Source organism: Rana temporaria, chromosome 2, assembly GCF_905171775.1.
Source record: "Rana temporaria chromosome 2, aRanTem1.1, whole genome shotgun sequence".
NCBI classification, from domain to species: domain Eukaryota; kingdom Metazoa; phylum Chordata; class Amphibia; order Anura; family Ranidae; genus Rana; species Rana temporaria.
Genome location: NC_053490.1, coordinates 201,100,240 through 201,119,677, shown reverse-complemented (window position 1 = coordinate 201,119,677; position 19,438 = coordinate 201,100,240). Strand labels below are relative to the sequence as shown.

The 19,438-nt window shown below is 44.9% G+C and overlaps 1 protein-coding gene across 4 annotated transcripts in view; it reads right to left on the bottom strand.

The window, feature by feature from the left end:
* The window catches only part of MCF2L (MCF.2 cell line derived transforming sequence like), a 358,322-nt gene extending 351,356 nt beyond the window's left edge, over positions 1–6,966 (bottom strand). For 2 of the 4 annotated variants that reach the window (XM_040336241.1, XM_040336236.1), the window contains exon 1: positions 6,705–6,966. The gene's annotated coding sequence lies outside the window, so the exon portion shown is untranslated. The remainder of the gene's footprint in view (positions 1–6,704) is intronic. The other 2 variants (XM_040336235.1, XM_040336239.1) reach the window with 1 other exon arrangement.
* Positions 6,967–19,438: the final 12,472 nt, after the last annotated feature.

Genomic DNA, 19,438 nt, shown 5'->3' with positions numbered 1-19,438 from the left:
TGGTCACAGAAATAGAGGGGAAATCTTGCAACGAGATCACTAGTTTTAGCGAAAACAAGGGGTTCCCTGACTTTGGAGGAATTTCCTCTCGTTTCCTGTTTTGGCTATGGGACAGGAAGCAAAGAAAATCTCCCTAACTGGACACAGATGGCCGAAAAATCAAAAATAAAATACAGGGGTTATAATCCTCAATAATAATAATGATACTCTATCCAAAATTAAAACAAAAATGTTGCCTATAGTTATACTTTAACAATGCAGGAAAGAACTAGTAATGGACAGCCGTGTATGTTCTTAGTTTTCAGCTCTCGTAGTCAAATTGACATATCAGTCAGACTGGTCTGGAATTTTGCAGTGTAATGTGTATTATGCTAAGGCAGTCTATTCGAAATCAGGCACCACAATGCATATTTCAAAAGATACACATGGATGGTTTACATCTACTTTAAATTTTATAGTGCACGGTCTAGTTGCATTGGGCTTCCATTCAAAATAAAGTGCACCACATCACACTGCACTTAGTTGTGTGAGTTGCTGATAATGTAAGTTACTCTTAGCACCCCTCCAATTTCCCCTTCTAAAACAATTCTTACCCCCTGCTGCCCCCCCCCCCCCCCCCAACACAAAAACCCTCCCCCTCATACTCATTGTGGCCCCCCCTCACCTCACATGATGATACTTCTGCCCTGGGCACGAAGGTCTCTCTTGCCCACCCCTTGTCATAGCTGGGTGTAGTGATACCCCCACGGGATTGGTCCAGGCCACCTGACCATATTAGTAGATTGTTCTGATTACTCATCATTTTTATATATGGTTTATTAGAAAGAGAAAAAAAGGCTAAAAAAAAAATAAAAAAAAAGTTGCAATATATTACATGTTTTTAAATGAATGTTGCTTTAACTACAAACGTAATAATAAACTGCAATCTGTAACAGATGAATATGTCCCTGTGCAATACCCTAAAATGACAGCAAACCTTCCAGAACAGAGAGACAAGTACTGGATTCAGGATCATTGTAAAGCCAAATACAGTAATAACTTGGTTTGAGAGCGTTTTGCAAGACAAGCTACATTTTTTACTAAAATTTGACTTGATGTACAAGCGATGCCTTGATATACAAGTAGCGTCATAGGTAGTTAGTGGTCGATAGTCCTAATAAAGATACGGCACCTCATGCCTTGTTTAGTTGAAGAGGAACAGAGGAGTGTGGGTTTATTACGGTGCCAACAAATAGAAACCAAAACGCAGTAAATATAAAAAATAAGAAAGATTTATTAACCTCTTGACCACCGCCCCATGTCAAAAAGACGTCCTCTTTTTAAAGTTGAATATCTCGATAACGGCAGCAGCTGCTGCCACAACCGAGATATTCATCTTTTTAGGGGGCGGTGGTGTACACGATAACGGCGGTCTCCGCGGCGGATTCGCCGCGAGATCGCCGTTATCGGGAGAGGGGCACCCCCCCTCGCGCCGCTCTCCCGCGCCCTCCGCCGCTTACCGGAGCCGTCAGTAGCGGCGGAGGGGATCGGATGTGTCCGGCAGCTGAGCGGGGACGGGACTGAAGGAGAAATCTCCTTCACCCGTCCTCATAGCTCTGCTGGGCGGAAGTGACGTCAAAACGTCAGTCCCGCCCAGCCTCTTAAAGAAACATTTTTTTTTTTGTCATTTGAAAAAATGACATTTTTTTTTTTTTATTATTTTTTTTGCATTTAAGTCTAATTATGAGATCTGAGGTCTTTTTGACCCCAGATCTAATATTTAAGAGGACCTGTCATGCTTTTTTCTATTACAAGGGATGTTTACATTCCTTGTAATAGGAATAAAAGTGATCAATTTTTTTTTTTTTTTTTTTTTTCAGTGTAAAATTTTTTAAAACTAAATAAAAATAAATAAGAAAACCAAAAAAAATGTTTTTAAAGCGCCCCGTCCCGACGAGCTCGCGCGCAGAAGCAAACGCATACGCGAGTAGCGCCCGCATATGAAAACGGTATTCAAACCACACAAGTGAGGTATCGCCGCGATCGTTAGAGTGAGAGCAATAATTCTAGCCCTAGACCTACTCTGCAACTCAAAAAATGCAACCTGTAGAATTTTTTTAAACGTCGCCTATCGAGATTTTTAAGGGTAAAAGTTTGACGCCATGCCACGAGCGGGCGCAATTTTTAAGCGTGACATGTTGGGTATCATTTTACTCGGCGTAACATTATCTTTCACAATATATAAAAAAATTGGGCAAAATGTATTGTTTTATTTTTTAATTCAAAAAAGTGATTTTTATCCAAAAAAAAGTGCGCTTGTAAGACCGCTGCGCAAATACGGTGTGACAAAAAGTATTGCAATAACTGCCATTTTATTCCCTAGGATGTCTGCTAAAAAAAATATATAAAGTTTGGGGGTTCTGATTAATTTTCTAGCAAAAAAATTGTGATTTTCACATGAAGGAGAGAAGTGCCAGAATTAACCCGGTGGGCAAGTGGTTAATTACAAAAAGGTAAAAAGTCGGTTCAAACATATAAGCAATACAGTAGGAACGTGGGAGCAAAACATCAAAGTACAGGCCATTGGTCAGGTCTTCCCGACTAGTTTCGCCAAACCTTTGGCTTCATCAGGGGATTTGTGACATGACCAGCTCAGTGAGTGGCTCCAGTGCTTCAGTGCGAACCATTCAGGAAAAACCCAAACCACCCGAGGGCGGATTCGGAACCAGAAACCCCTAGTTGTGGCTCGAGGGACTGGCGATTAAAATAAAGTAAAGAAAAAATGCAGGGACACTGGACTAATTTCAAATATAGGTGTATAATATAACTCCAGATTGGGTAGATAGCTAGGAAAGCCCAGGTGAGAATTCGGAACTAGTCTGCAGATGGCAGGTAAATTGTCCAATTCCAAAACTAAACTAGCTAATGGCGTCAGCGTCCCTGTGAAACAGCCTTAGCCATTAGCTAGTTTCGTTTTGGAATTGGGCAATTTACCTGCCATCTGCAGACTAGTTCCGAATTCTCACCTGGGCTTTCCCAGCTATCTACCCCATCTGGAGTTATATTATACACCTATATTTGAAATTAGTCCAGTGTCCCTGCATTTTTTCTTTATTTTAATCGCCAGTCCCTCCAGCCACAACTAGGGGTTTCTGGTTCCGAATCCGCCACCTGACCATATTAGTAGCTTGTTCTGATTACTCATAATTTTTATATATGGTTTATTAGAAAGAGAAAAAAAGGCTAAAAAATAAATAAAAATTAAATAAAGTTGCAATATATTGCATGTTTTTAAATGAATGTTGCTTTAACTACAAACGTAATAATAAACTGAAATCTGTAACAGATGAATATGTCCCTGTCCAATACCCTAAAATGCTATCTACCCCATCTGGAGTTATATTATACACCTATAATTTGAAAATTAGTCCAGTGTCCCTGCATTTTTTCTTTAATCGCCAGTCCCTCTAGCCACAACTAGGTGTTTTTGGTTCCGAATCCGCCCTCGGGTGGTTTGGGTTTTTTCCTGAATGGTTCGCACTGAAGCACTGGAGCCACTCACTGAGCTGGTCATGTCACAAATCCCCTGATGAAGCCAAAGGTTTGGCGAAACTAGTCGGAAAGACCTGACCAATGGCCTGTACTTTGATGTTTTGCTCCCACGTTCCTACTGTATTGCTTATATGTTTGAACCGACTTTTTACCTTTTTGTAATTAATAAATCTTTCTTATTTTTTATATTTACTGCGTTTTGGTTTCTATTTGTTGGCACCGTAATAAACCCACACTCCTCTGTTCCTCTGTTCCTCTTTTCAACTCAACAAGGCATGAGGTGCCGTATCTTTATTAGGACTATCGACCACTAACTACCTATGACGCTACTTGTATATCAAAGCATCGCTTGTACATCAAGTCAAATTTTAGTAAAAAATGTAGCTCGTCTTACAAAACGCTCTCAAACCAAGTTATTACTGTATTTGGCTTTACAATGATCCTGGATCCAGTACTTGTCTCTCTGTTCTGGAAGGTTTGCTGTCTTTTTAGGGTATTGCACAGGGACATATTCATCTGTTACAGATTGCAGTTTATTATTACGTTTGTAGTTAAAGCAACATTCATTTAAAAACATGTAATATATTGCAACTTTATTTATTTTTTATTAATTTTTTAGCCTTTTTTTCTCTTTCTAATAAACCATATATAAAAATTGATGAGTAATCAGAACAATCTACTAATATGGTCAGGCTTATATGTTTGAACCGACTTTTTATCTTTTTTGTAATTAATAAATCTTTTTCTTATTTTTTATATTTACTGTGTTTTGGTTTCTATTTGTTGCCACCGTAATAATCCCACACTCCTCTATTCCTCTTTTCAAGAAGCGTCATGTCACAACTGAGTATAAAAGAGAAGAGAGGTGTCTCCTAAGTGTAGCAATATGGTTACATTTAATGTAGGTACAACATTTAGCAATTCACATGGTTGATGATTAAAAGAGGCACATCCAAGTATGCAGGCTTCCGGGGTAAAGATGTCCACATAGCCCTTCCTCCTCACCGCAATCAAAGTCATCCCTTCCACGCTGCGCTCCACAAATGCTTTAAGCCTCACTTTAAGATCGCTCTACTGTAGGGTAGTCTTCCTGGTCATGACTTCAGATTGACACTGGTGAGAGCCGGAGATGCAGAGGATGGTCTATGTGGACAGCTTTACCCCGGGTCCCTGCATAATAAGATGTGCCCCTTTTAATCAACAACCATGCGAGTTGCTAAATGTTGTACCTTCATTAACCACTTAAGGACCGCCTCCTGCACATTTACGTCGGCAGAATGGCACGGCTGGGCACAGGCACGTACCTGTACTTCCTCTTTAAGTGCCCAGCCATGGGGCGCTCCCGTGACCCGGTCCGAAGCTCCGTGACCACGGCCACGGGACCCAATCGCCGCCGGTGTCCCGCGATCGGTCACAGGAGCTGAAGAATGGGGAGAGGTGTGTGTAAACACACCTTTCCCGTTCTTCACAGTGGCAATGTCACTAATCGTCTGTTCCCTGATATAGGGAGAGGCGATCAGTGACGTTACACGTCCAGCCCCGACCCATACAGTTAGAAACACATATGAGGTCACACATAACCCCTACACCGCCCCCTAGTGGTTAACTCGTAAACTGCAATTGTCATTTTCACAGTAAACAATGCATTTTTATAGCAATTTTTGCAGTGAAAATGACAATGGTCCCAAAAATGAGTCCAAATTGTCTGATGTGTCCACCATAATGCTGCAGTCACAAAAAAAAAAAAAAAAACGCTGATCGCCGCCATTAGTAGTAAAAAAAAAAATATATTAATAAAAATGCCATAAACCATCTCCTATTTTTTAAACGCTATAAATTTTACGCAAACCAAATCGTTAAACGCTTATTGCGATTTTTTTTTTACCAAAAATATGTACAAGAATACGTATCGGTCTAAACTGAGAAAAAAATGTTTTTTTTATATATATATTTTTGGGGGATATTTATTATAGCAAGAAGTAAAAAATATAGATATTTTTTCCAAATTGTCGCTCTATTTTTGTTTATAGCGCAAAAAATAAAAACCGCAGAGGTGATCAAATAGCACCAAAAGAAAGCTCTATTTGTGAGAAAAAAAGGACGCCAATTTTGTTTGGTAGCCACTTCGCACGACCGCACAATTGTCAGCTAAAGCGACGCAGTGCCGAATCGCAAAAACTGGCCAGGTCCTTTACCTGCATAATGGTCCGGGTCTTAAGTGGTTAAATGTATTGCTACACTTAGAGGCGCCTCTCTTCTATTTTATACTCTGTAGCTCCTGCTGGATTTTGCTTCTAATCCTCTTGGGGAGGCTGCGATTTGTGGATGGACATTTTATGGTTACACAACATCACATTGCTATAATCTTTTTATATGGACTATAAACTGAAGAACTTATAAATAAATAGTTGTAGAACAAATCATTTCAGTTTCCATTATTTCTTATGGGGAAATTTGCTTTGATATACAAGTGCTTTGGATTACAAGCGTGTTTCTGGAACTAAATAATGCTCGCAATCCAAGGTTTTACTGTATTCTGCATGTTATAGTAAATGTATACCTGTAATAATAAAATCACCAACTAAATAGGTCAACTCAACATTAATTTAATTCTCTCAACTAATCCATGTATCAGGAACTTCAGCAGAATATGTCCCTGTCCGATAACCTAAAACGACAGCAAACCTCCTAGAACAGAGAGCCGAGTACCCGATCCAGGATCATTGTAAAGCCAAATATCCTGCATGTTATAGTAAATGTATACCTGTAATAATAAAACCACCAACTAAATAGGTCAACACAACACTCCCTTAATTAATGCATGTAATAGGAACTTGAGCAGTGTATGTCCCTGTACAATACCCTATGAGAGTAGATCTCCTAAAACAGGGAGCACTAGACCCAGAATGACAAATAGTCTGCAAACATAAAACACAATAGTCAGGCTCCACGTATGCACAGCCAGCAGATGCTGAGGAAATGGAATAAATAAACACACCTTTGTTGAAAAACAATGTTTCAAAGTGGAAGGAGACTTGGTGATGAAGTGGTGATGAGACTTGGAGATGAGTGCTGACTCCTGAGTGATGATGTGATCAGTCTGGGTGCACAGTGACTGCTGGACTGTGCTGTCAGTGTGGTGCATGCAGACACACGTGCAGGACACTACTCACCTCTCACTTGGAACACTTGCACAGTGCTGCCTCCTCCTGTCACTGATAGATGGAGATAATGCTCTGCACTGCTCCTGGCTCAACAAGCCGGCTATGTGCACCGACACTCCGGCCATACAGATGCTGGAGGTGTGGACAGTGAGGAGGAGAGGAGGTGGAAGGGATGCAAGGCAGGACAGCATGCAGACTGGAGGAAAGCACTGCAATGACTCAGGGGGGACACCTAGCGGCATAGCTAAGAACAGCGCCTTCTCTAAAATACACCTGTATTGGCAAGCTGAGGTAATGCCTATCCAGCCTTGTATGTGCAGGGATCTCATATACATGCAGCATGTGTCTTCAATATCTGCTAAGTACTGAAAGGGTAACTCCACTTTACTGGGAAAAAGAGCAGTAAATACAAAAAACAAAATATATATATATATATTGTATACAATTGCGACACAAGCCATATTGTAATTCAATTCTATTAAGAATTGCCTTTCCTTTTTAATTTGCAGCTTTGTGATTTTCTGCAAAATGCAATATGGCTGCCTGGAGGAGTTCTGTACAGAGTGTGTCATAGGCATGCGCAGGGGGTGTGCTTGGTGTACCTAATCACACCGCAGTGCTGCTGGCTTCCCTCCTAACCAGCCCCACCACAGTGCTGCTGGCTTCCCTCCTCCCCCACCACAGTGCTGCTGTCTTTCTTCCTCCCCCACCACAGTGCTGCTGGCTTCCCTTCACCCCCACTACAGTGCTGCTGTCTTTCTTCCTCCCCCACCACAGTGCTGCTGGCTTCCCTCCTCCCCCACCACAGTGCTGCTGGCTTCCCTCCTCCCCCACCGACACCGCAGTGCTGCTGGCTTCCCTCCTCCCCCACTACAGTGCTGCTGTCTTTCTTCCTCCCCCACCACAGTGCTGCTGGCTTCCCTCCTCCCCCACCGACACCGCAGTGCTGCTGGATTCCCTCCTCCCAATCCCCAACCCCAACCCCAATGCAGTGCTGTTGGCTTCCCTCCTCCCCCACCCTCACCGCAATGTGGCTGGCTTCCCTCCTCCCCGCCCACTGTAGTACTGCTGGCTTCCCTCCTCCCCCACTCCCACCACACTGCTGCTGGCTTTCTTCCTCCCCCACCCCCACCACAGTGCTGCTGGCTTCCCTCCTCCCCATCCTCATTGCAGTGCTACTGGCTCCCCCCCCCAGCTGCTGCGGGAATGTTTCAGGATGGAGAGTGGGGGAAGGAGCTAATCAATATGAAATTTACTGGCCCCTTCCTTTTCTAAATGTACACTCACTCACTGTGTTCATTCATAATGGAAGCATAGGGCCAGATCCACAGTGAGAGTAAGCCGGCGTATCTACTGATACGCCGGCGTACTTTCAAATTTCCCGCGTCGTATCTTTAGTTTGAATCCTCAAACCAAGATACGCTGGGTGGAGTTTGCGTCGTTTTCCGCGTCGGGTATGCAAATTAGCTATTTCCGACGATCCACGAATGTACGCCCGGCCGTCGCATTCTCTTACGTCGTCTCTAGTCGGCTTTTTCCGGCGTATAGTTAAAGCTGGTATTTTGCGGCGTATAGATAGACTTGCCATGTTAAGTATGGCCGTCGTTCCCGCGTCGAAATTTTAATTTTTTCTTTTTTTGCGTAAGTCTTCCGTGAATCAGGATTGACAGCGTCACGCACGTCGCCGCGTCATAATCGCGGCGACGGCGCGACACGTCATCGCCAGAGGATTTCGGCGCGGATTTCAATGCGATGGTGAGTACACTCCATCGCAGAGAAATCCGCTGAAATCCTCGAGAGGATTTATCCGTGGAAACGGTCCGCTGGACCGTATTCGCGGATAAATCCTCTCGTGTGTATGGGGCCTTAGGCCCCGTACACACGATAGAATCCATCCGCTGAAAAATCCCAGCGAATGGGTTTCAGCGGATAGATTCTATGGTGTGTACAATCCAGCGGATCTGTTTCCGCGGATTTTTCTCCCATGCGATGGATTTCCAGCAGATAAATATTTGAAGACATGTCTTCAAATCTATCCGCTGGAATCCATCCCAACGGATTGATCCGCTGGTCTGTACAGACTCACCGGATCAATCCGTCCAAAGGGATCCCCCGCATGCGTCGTAATGATTCGACGCATGCGTGGAATTCCTTATATGACTGCGTCGCGCACGTCGCCGTGTCATCATCGCGGTGACGGCGCGACACGTCATCGCCAGAGGATTTCGGCGCAGATTTCGATTCGATGGTGAGTACACTCCATCGCATCAAAATCCGCGCAAATCCTCAAGAGGATTTATCCGTGGAAACGGTCCGCTGGACCGTATCCGCGGATAAATCCTCTCGTGTGTATGGGGCCTTAGGCTACTGTCACACATTTTTGCAGCGCTATTCGCTCGCTAGTGGGGTGCTTTTAACCCCCGCTAGTGGGCCGAAAAAGGGTTAAAACTACCGGAAAATCGCCGCTGCAGCAGCGCTTTGCCAGCGGTTCGGCGGCGCTGCCCATTGATTTCAATTCTGCGCTGGCAGGACGTCAAAAAAAGTCCTGCAAGCAGCTTCTTTGAGGCACTTTAGGAGCGGTGCACCCACTGTGCTTTTCATCACCTGACAGTAGGCTTTTCAGTTTTGATGAGGCTGGACAATATGACATTGGTGTACCACATCAAGAGGTAAGTTGGAATATTCTGACCGTGTGTGTGCCCCATCTGAGTTTTTCCATCGGAAATTCCGAAGGACTTAGAAAGAGAAGATGTTCTCTTTTTTTCTGATAAAAAAAAATTTCGATCGGAAATTCTGTTTGTCTGTATGGAACGCCGACAGAGAAAAAAACACGCATGCTCAGAATCAAGTCGACGCATGCTCGGAAGCATTGAACTTCATTTTTCTGGCTTGTCGTAGTGTTGCACGTCGCTGCGTTTTGGACAGTCGGAATTTGGTGTGACAGTGTGTATGCAAGACAGCTTGAACGGAATTCCGTCAGAAAAACCCATCTGAGTTTATCCCGACGGAAATTCCGATCGTTTGTACAGGGCATAAGTCTACTCAGAGAGAGAAAGTTGATGATGACCTGGGAAAAAGGAATCTCTCCACTATTTCAGCAATCTACTCAGTGCCGGCCCAAGACATTGCGCTGCCTAGGACCAAGAATGAAATGCTGCCCCCCCCCCAAAAATCACTTCAACCAAAAGGCCCCCACATTCATTATTTTATATCATGATAACTAAAGGGGACCTGTCATGGCTCTATACATGTATAAAGGAGTATAAAGAGGACATGTCATGGCTCTATACATGTATATAGAGGACCTGTCATTACTCTTTACATGTAAAGGAATATCAAGAGGACCTGTCATGGCTCTATAAATGTATATAGGACTATAAAGAGTACTTAACATGGCTCTATACATGTATAAAGGAGTATAACAAGGGCCTGTCATGGCTCTATACATATATAAAGAGAACCTGTCATGGCTCTATACATGTATAAAGAAGTATAAAGAGGACCTGTCATGGCTCTATACATGTATATAGAGGACCTGTCGAGACTCTTTACATGTAAAGGAATATAAAGAGGACCTGCCATGGCTTTATAAATGTATATAGGGGCATAAAGAGGACCTGTCATGGCTCTATACATGTATAAAGGAGTATAACGAGGGCCTGTCATGGCTCTATAGATGTATAAAGAGGGCCTGTCATGGCTCTATACATGCATATAGGCGTATAAAAGGACCTGCCATGGCTCTATACATGTATCCAAGAGTATAAAGGGACCTGTGAATTGCCGGCGGCCACAATGTCTTTTGCGCAAACTAATCAATGTACGCTAATTGTGTTTTTTTTTTTGTACCAAAAATATGTAGAAGAATACATATTGGCCTAAACTGAAGAAAATGGTTTATTTTTTTGGGGATATTTATTATAGCAAAAAGTAAAAAAATATATATATTTATAGCACAAAAAATAAAAACCGCAGAGGTGATCAAATATCACCAAAGGAAAGCTCTAATCGTGGGAAAAAAAGGACATCAATTTTATTTGGGTAGCGGAGCTGGCGGAACGGGCTGGCGGGCATCAGTATGCTGCCCCCCTAAAAGTGCTGTGTGGTACCCATGGTACCACCTGGTCCCATCATAGGGCCGGCCATGAATCTACTGTACATGTCAAGGATTCAAACTTCTATGAACACTCTAAATTCCAAATCCCTATTGGACAACAAGTGGTCTCTACATCCAGGCTCCTGCAAGTGGATTCTGTCCGTGCAGAGAATTCCAGCATAAGATCTGTTTGCATCTCCTTACAAATGTAACCTGGAGAATTTTTCATAAGAGTCCTAGGTCAGTGTGTCCTGAAAGTGGATGTTCTGACAATAAGGTTCAGTAAGCTGTATGCTTTCCTTCCAGTCCTCACCATATTTAGATTGATTCCTCGTACACACGATCATTTTTCGGCATGAAAAAAAATTATCGTGTGTGGGCTAAAACGATGTAAAAAACCTGCGCTTGCTCAGAAGCAAGTTATGAGATGGGAGCACTCGTTCTGGTAAAACTACCGTTCATAATGAAGTAAGCTCATTCATCACGCTGTAACAGACAGAAAAGCGCGAATCGTCTTTTACTAACACGGAATCAGCTAAAGCAGCCCAAAGGCAAATGGAACTTCCCCTTTATAGTGCGTCATACGTGTTGTACGTCACCGCGCTTTGCTAGATCATTTTTTAAAAACGATGGTGTGTAGGCAACATAATTTTAATGATGAAGTTGGGAAAACTTCGTTTTTTCGGCATGCTGAAAAACTGCGTTTTTTTTCATGCTGATAAATGATGTCTGCTGGGAGCTTTTGGTCTGATGTGTGTACACACCATCAGACCAAAATCCCCGCGGACAGAGAACACGGTGACGTAGAAGACACCAACGTTCTCTAACACGGGAGTTCAATGCTTCCACGCATGCGTCGAATCAATTCGACGCATGCGCGGGATTTCGGTCCGCTGGTTAGACGTACTAAGGCATGCTAAGAAACTTTTGTCCGCTGGAAACCTGTCCGCTAGGCCGGAAAACTGTCCGCTAGGCCCTACACACGGTCGGACATGTCCGCGGAAACTGGTCCGCGGACCAGTTTCAGCAGACATGTTCGGTCGTGTGTACGAGGCCTTAGAGGGACTTGGGCACAGCACCCCCCAGTTTGATTTGACACCAGAACTTTCGAACATGGAAAAAGGTCAGACGCAAATCCAGAACCCTATTAAAGTCTATGGGACCCATATCTGAAAAATCAAAAGTCCCCATTTTTAAGGCTTATATATGAAAGTTATTGGACATTAAAAGGGTACTGCCTTGCCCTGGGGGACATGTATCAATGCAGAAAATGTAAAAATGTAAAATATTTTTTTTTTTTAAAAGGAACAACGATTTTAATAATGCTTAAAGTGAAACAATAATAAAAAAATCCTTTAAAAATAGTTCCAGAGGGGGGGGTCCTTTTAGGCGCATATGTACCAAGTATGGAACCTGCTACAACAAAACAGACATATAAAGAAAACTAAATTTAATTTACGGTAAATTGATTTTCCGTGCAAGCTTTCTTTATTTTCTTTATTTTGTAAACAACGATTTGGGGAACCAGTCTGTATGATGAGGCCACAATTTAGTGCACGTGTTTGCCCACTGACAGCTGAATGAAAAAAAAATTGCCGGCAATACAAAATTCATACCAGACCCTTATCCAAGCATGCAGCCTGGCAGGAAAAGGGGGATGGGGGGGACGAGAAAGCGGCCCCTCCCCTCCTAAACCATACCAGGCCACATGCCCTCAACATGGGGGGTTGCTTTGGGGCAGGGTGGCTCTTCCCCCCATCCAAAATTATCTTGGCGCCATGTTGATGGGGACAAGGGCCTCTTCCCCACAACCCTGGGCGGTGGGGGTCTGTGGGCAGGGGAATAATTAGTATCTGAAAGCCCCCTTTAACAAGTTGGTCCCCAGATCCCGCCCCCATGTGAATGTGTAGGAGTACATTGTACCCTACTCATTCATCAAAAAAGTGTAAAAAAAAACACAAAACATATTTTGACAATTCCTTTATTAAAAATAAAAAAAACATTGTCCTCTGATGTAGATCAATCATCAATCACGATGCCCATCACAAAAAAATAAAAAAACATTGTCCCCTGATGTAGATCAATCATCAATCACGATGCCCATCACAAAAAAAAGCTCCGCACAACTAATGCTACTGCCACCTGCCCACCTGCTACTGCCCTGCCTTGAGGTTGTGTGGATTTCCAGCAGAGAGGGATGCACACTTTGGCTGCGTCGAGGAGGTGGCGAGTCAGAGATTTTTTGTAGATCTTTTGCGGAATGTTGGATGCGTGGAGCAGAAAGAAGGCTGGATCTTCCGGAACTAGGCGTTCGGTGAACCTTTGAGCCGTATGTCTGATCGTCTTCCAAAAGTGATCCAGCTTAGGGCATGACCAAAAAATGTGGATCATTGTGCCTTTGTCTACCTGGCACCTCCAACATTGGTCAGAGGCTGATGGGAAGATTTTTTTGTAGTTTTGCTGGGGTGTTGTACCATCTAGTCAATATCTTGAAATTTGTCTCCTGCATCTTTGTGCAGATGGAGGATTTATATGTAAAATGGAGAGAGTTTTGCCTTTGCTGTGGGGAGAGTACTCCCTGGATATCTGTCTCCCATGCGCTGAAGCATCTAGTATAACAGTAGGAGCTACTGTCAAGGTAAAATGGACAGTTTGCTGGACACAGGGTATGCACATTTGCTGGGTGCAAGACTACAGAGCGTAGATGTGGACTGGAGAAGACTGCTTTTGCAGCTTTCGCCAGGTTTTGGTAATTTGACATGGGGCCCTGTAGTTTGGAGATTCCACAGCGTCTGGGGTGGGATGGGGTCTCCAACCCTGTATCCAGACTTTGTTGATTACCAGCAGGGTGTGTGCTCAGGTGAGCACAGCCCTTATAATGAGAGTGTGGGAAGACCTCATGGCTCCCAGTTGGAGACAGCTCCACACTAAGAGACAGGAGGTCTCCAGAAGTCAGAGAGGCTGTAGGAGACAGCCAGAACGTTGGTGACTGCAAGAGGCAGCCAGAACGTTGGTGACTGCAAGAGGCAGAGCTGTAGACGCTGTCTACTTTGAGGAGTCCGCTGGTCTGGGTGACCAGGACAAAGCGCAGAAGTACTGCTACAAAGAGCCAGGTGGGCTAGTATTTTCTGTTTTGTGTTTGATGGAGAAGAACCCCCTGCGTGGGAAACCTTTGTTTGGACTTTTAGTTTTGCCTTTTTAATAAAAATGGGCTACCATGCCCTTAAATATAGTTCCTGACTTCCTGCGTTAACCACTGGAAAAACACATATACCACTAGAGTTAACAACCCCCAACTTTACAATTGGTGGATTCAGCAGGCACAAGATGGTGGAATCCGGGTCCTTGCTCCACAGTGAGTTCAGGTCAGGAACTGTTGGCTGTGTGTGGAAGTGCAGCCAGGCAAAAGGCATTGCATTTTTCAGGTGGTGTACCTGTGAACGAAAAGTCAATTATTATTGTTCTGCGGTGAACTGCTGCTAGCTGTGTGTGGCAGCCATGCGAACTGCATTACGCAGTAGTTTATTTGATGGACTGTTGCATGCAGGTTGTATACCTGTGAAAGCAGAATCAAACTGATTTTTTTTTCTCTGCCAAGAACTGTTACAGGTTGCTCTGTGCAAGACCGTAAGGATGAGGCGGTCAAAGCAGAAAAAGGAAGCAATCCTTACTAAAGCCAGGGAACGGCTACTGTGGCTGGAGGTTATTGCACCACATGCCCCAGCCACATCAGAGAATTTGTCTGAGTGTGACATTGCTGTGATCTGGGGTAAATTACTCAGGTCACCCCCAGTTAAAGGGGAAGTGAAAGAGGATGGTGTGCCTGGCAGCCTGAGCCCTAAGGCGCCACAGCATGAGGCAAGGAGGCCTCTGCGCTGCATGCGTTGTAGTGAGTGGGGACATGCTGTTGCCCAGTGCCCCTTGTCACCGGAATGTTCGCGGAGTAAGTAACCAAGCTGGACAGAAGGTTGAAGAATTCTGGAACTCACCTGCTAGAGAACGTTACCAGTGGCGTCCCAGACAGAGGGATTAAGTAATCCGAAGTCGGCCTACTGATGATCGTAACCAACGTTGTCCTCAAGAGTGGTATCCCATGGCAACGAGTGAGAGACAGTCATTGAAGAGATGCCAAGGAGTTGAAATTCATCATCCAGTACCATGCCTGGAATGTGGCCAGCTGGTGCACGGCATATTTTCTTGCCCTAGATCCTGGGGTGCAGCTGGAGGGGGTGCTAAACAGTGGGAGATGCCTGCTGTGATTTCATCCTGTGGCCACCAGGGGGAGTTGGCCAGTAAATATGCAGCTGAGAGACAGCGCACTCAAATTAATCCAGAGTTACCTGCTACAGGATGTGGTAAGACTGTTGCAGTTTGTGGGACTGATGCCAATGAAGTGGCAGTGTGTTCGGTGGGGAGATCTGCAGGTGTAAAAATGGACTTGCTGCAGTGTCCTACCCAGAGCAATGGGGAGACACAGGTTAAAACCCTGCTTGCAGAAAGATCAAGGACTAAAAGGACATATGGACTCTGTGTGCACCTAAGGTAATCCAGCAGAGTGCTGGGAGAGATGTGCTAGGGGTGACCAAATCAGTTGGTGTGCCAAGTTCCCTAGTGACAGTGACAGGTGTTGCAGAGTTGCCAAGGGAAACCGCCAAGGAGTCTGCAGTGGTGAGGCAAGTGGTTTCCCAGGACAACTGTGAACCCGCCCTAGTGGGCAAAATAATTCCTTTGGAGAGGAAGGGTGGTGTGCTGAGTGGCACGCAGGGTGCCATGCGTTATGACAAAAGACAACCTGATAATGCTTATAACACTGCTATGTTTGTGAATGCTGATGATAGAGATATTGCTGGTACGTGCACCTATGTTGGTGATGTGTTCACTAATGAGGAAAGGGGGATGTCTCCCTTGCCAACCAGAAGCTGAACCACAGTGTTGCCCATGGAAATCTCTGGGGTCCCCGGATGTTGGAGCCAGAGATTGTCCAGGACAGCCCTGATATTGCTCAGGTTGAACAGACTGGGTCTACACCATGCAATGAAAGTTTGTGTGAGCAGTCCACTCACCCTATGTGTAATCCAGTTGGTAAGGGGTTAAGTCAGATGGCCAAAGCTGAAGGTACACAGCTGAGTGTGTTAGCGCTCCCAGAGCAAGGTGGTGATGGTGTATTGCAGCCTGCCTTGTTTGATGAAGCATTAGCAAAGATTTATAGCATGTTGACAAAATATGATTTATCTAGAGCTGACAAAGGTACTGTTTGTGATGCAGAATCCCAGGTGCCTCCTACAGCAGGTGATGAGGTGCTGCTGAGCCCTCATAATGGAAGTACAACAGATTGGAACAGTTGGGCCAAACAATTACTAGCCATGTTAGACAAGGCTATGTTGGGTGACAGGGGTGTGAATACAACCACTGCTATGCCAGACAGGGAGATTGCAGAGCGTCCGATGGTTGGCGGTGCGTTGGTCCCTGCAAGGGTTGTTTCCCTCCAGTCAGAAGGACCAGATCAGGGCACATGCATGGCAGATGTGGTGTTCACAGCCCAGCTGCTGAATGTCAAGTGTCAAGGTGACAATGTAACAAATGTTGACTTGCAGAGGCTTATTGTTGAGTTGGAGGTGATGAGTGGGAGACATGCGTCTGACAGTGTTCCAGGGGAGCATCCGGCTGTGATGGCTACCTCCAGTGAGGTGGAGGCCCCTTTAAATGTCTCGGACACTCAAGCTGCAGTGAATGAGCCCCTCCATGTCTCTAATAAGGTTAAGGTCCCCAAAAATGTTTGGCATATTGATGTGAAGTGTGTAGAAGTTACAGATATGTTAGTGGATTTGCTTGAACTGGTGAAAGCACAGTCCTTATATACCTGGGTGCCTCCATTACAGTCGAATTTGGGGGTGCTGCGTGGTACCAAGGGATGGAGCCAGGTAGTGCAACCTGTGCCGGTTAAAATTAGTCACCAGTGGAACTGGTTGGTACGGTGCTTCCTAATAAGGTGATCTCTCGGTTTTCTGTGAGGGAGCTTCCGCATACGGTTCAGTATGGAAGGCGCTCTGGGGGGCTGCTGGAGACGTCAGAGGTCTCTCCGCCTGATGTGGTGATGGACATGTCTGCTAGTGCGGTCCGAGGTGCGGCTGAGCAGTGTTTAGTAAATGGCTGGGATACTGCCTCACTCGCTACACTTCCTAAGAAGGAAGGGCCAGATATGGATGCAGCAAAAGCAGATATTTTGTCTCTCACCTATAAAGAGGTACAAGTTGGGGTACCAGGAGACGCTCTCAAATATAATATGGAGAGGAACAAAAATTGTGACATAGAAAAGTGTGAGCTGGCAAAAATTGGTACTACTAGAAATGGGTCATGCGTGGTTCAATGTCAGTTGGTAGGACAACTGCCCACAGAGATTTGGACAATAGGTGAAGTAAAGCCTTGTGAAGGTCCCATAGGGGATAGCTGCTCACCTGTATGTTGTCCCTCCTTGGGCCTGGCCTTAACAAACCCTGAACTAAGAACTGACGGTATTGGTAATTGGAGAAATGGTGACTTATTACTGAATGTTAATATAAATAATGGCCTGGAAATGAAAATAATAATTTCTTGGAAAATGAGTGTGATACACAGATGTTGAGCCCAGTGAGAGAAAAGGTGGTTCCTCATCAGGCGTAGTGTCTGGAGCAGGTTCCTTACAGAATCCAGAAACTGAGTTTAAATTAAGTAGCAGGAAAGGCAGGGGGCACCAGAAAAGAAACGTGAGCTCAGGAACCCCAAGGACAGAGGGAGGGCTGAAGATACAGAACAGTAGTACCCAGGGCAGGACTTGTTGAAGGGGCCCCCTGGAGCCGAGAATTGGGGGGGATCGAAGTTGTTGAGCGGGGGGGGGGGCGAATTGAAGTTGTTGAGCGGGGGGGGAGCGCATTAAAGTTGTTGAGCGGGGGGGGGGGATTTTGCAGTTGTTGAGGGGGGAGTGCCTCTCACCTGTGCCAACAGCCGGGGCCACAGACTGTCATTAGCCCGGCTGTCGGCTTTCTTCCCTTCAGCAGCCACAGTCCTCCACACACCGCTCCGGTTCCTCCTGCTTCCGTGCTGCCTCCTCTTGCAGTGCGGGAAAATTAACCCTTTTGCGGGACTGCGGGAAGAAGCTGTCTGTGCGGGAAAGTCCCACAGAATCCGTGCGTGTTGGGAGGTATGCGCAGGGCCGCCATCAGGAATTTTGGGGCCCCTTTCACAGCGTAAGGCATGGGCCCCCTGAAGCAGAGAACCTAGGGGGGTGGGGGTGCTGCCGCCTGAAATTGAGAAGCGTGGGGGCTGCCGCAAATTGAGAAGCGGGGGGGCCTTTACAAAAAATAGAAGAAATAAAGAAGAAAACAAATATATATAAATATATGTAGCCATCTGGGGCCCTGGGGACCTCTGGGCCTTTTAATAAAAAGAAAAAATAAACCTCTGGGCCCTTTAATAATAAAAAAAAAAACATTTATAAAAAATACATAAAAAAAGGGAGGTTGCCAAACCCGGGGGCCCTGGGGACCTCTGGGCCCCTGGGAACCTCTGGGCCTTTTAATAAAAAAATAAAAAAATAAACAAAAATAAAAAAATAAACATTTATAAAAAAAATAAAAAAAGGGGGGGTTGCCACATGGGGCCCTGGGGACCTCTGAGCCCTTTAATAAAAATATATATATATATATATATATATATATATATATATATAAAAAATGTAATTTTTTTTTATAAAAAAATAAAAAAGGTGGGTTGCCATCCGGGGGCCCTGGAGACCCCTGGGCCCTTTAATAATAATAATAATAAAATATATATATATATATATATATATATATATATATATATATATATATATATTATATATATAAAAATAAAAAATATATAAAGAAAACATTTTTTTACAAAAAATAAATAAAAAAAAGGGGGGTTGCCGTCCGGGGCCCTGGGGGCCTCCGGGCCCCTAAAAAAAAAAAAAAAAAAAAAAATTTTTTTTTTTTTAAAGGGGGCCCCCTATTTGGTGGGGCCCCTGGGCTTGAGCCCAGTCAAGGCCAATGGTAAGTCCGGCCCTGGTAGTACCCAGTTGCGATCCACGGTAGGGCGTGCCTGGAAATGCACCCGAAAAAAAAATTGGGCCTACGCAGCAAACAGCTGGCACAGGGGTGCCCCAATCAAGGATTCGGGCTGGTGTGTTCCGCCCCCTTCGGATTCTAAACAAAATTGAGGGGGATATGTGACAGTAGGAGCTACTGTCAAGGTAAAATGGACAGTTTGCCTGACACATGGTATGCACATTTGCTGGGTGCAAGACTACAGAGCGTAGATGTGGACTGGAGAAGACTGCTTTTGCAGCTTTCTCCAGGTTTTGGTAATTTGACATGGGGCCCTGTAGTTTGGAGATTCCACAGTGTCTGGGGTGGGACGGGATCTCCAACCCTGTATCCAGACTTTGTTGATTACCAGCAGGGTGTGTGCTCAGGTGAGCACAACCCTTATAATGAGAGTGTGGGAAGACCTCATGGCTCCCAGTTGGAGACAGCTCCACACTAAGAGACAGGAGGTCTCCAGAAGTCAGAGAGGCTGTAGGAGACAGCCAGAACGTTGGTGACTGCAAGAGGCAGAGCTGTAGACACTGTCTACTTTGAGGAGCCCGCTG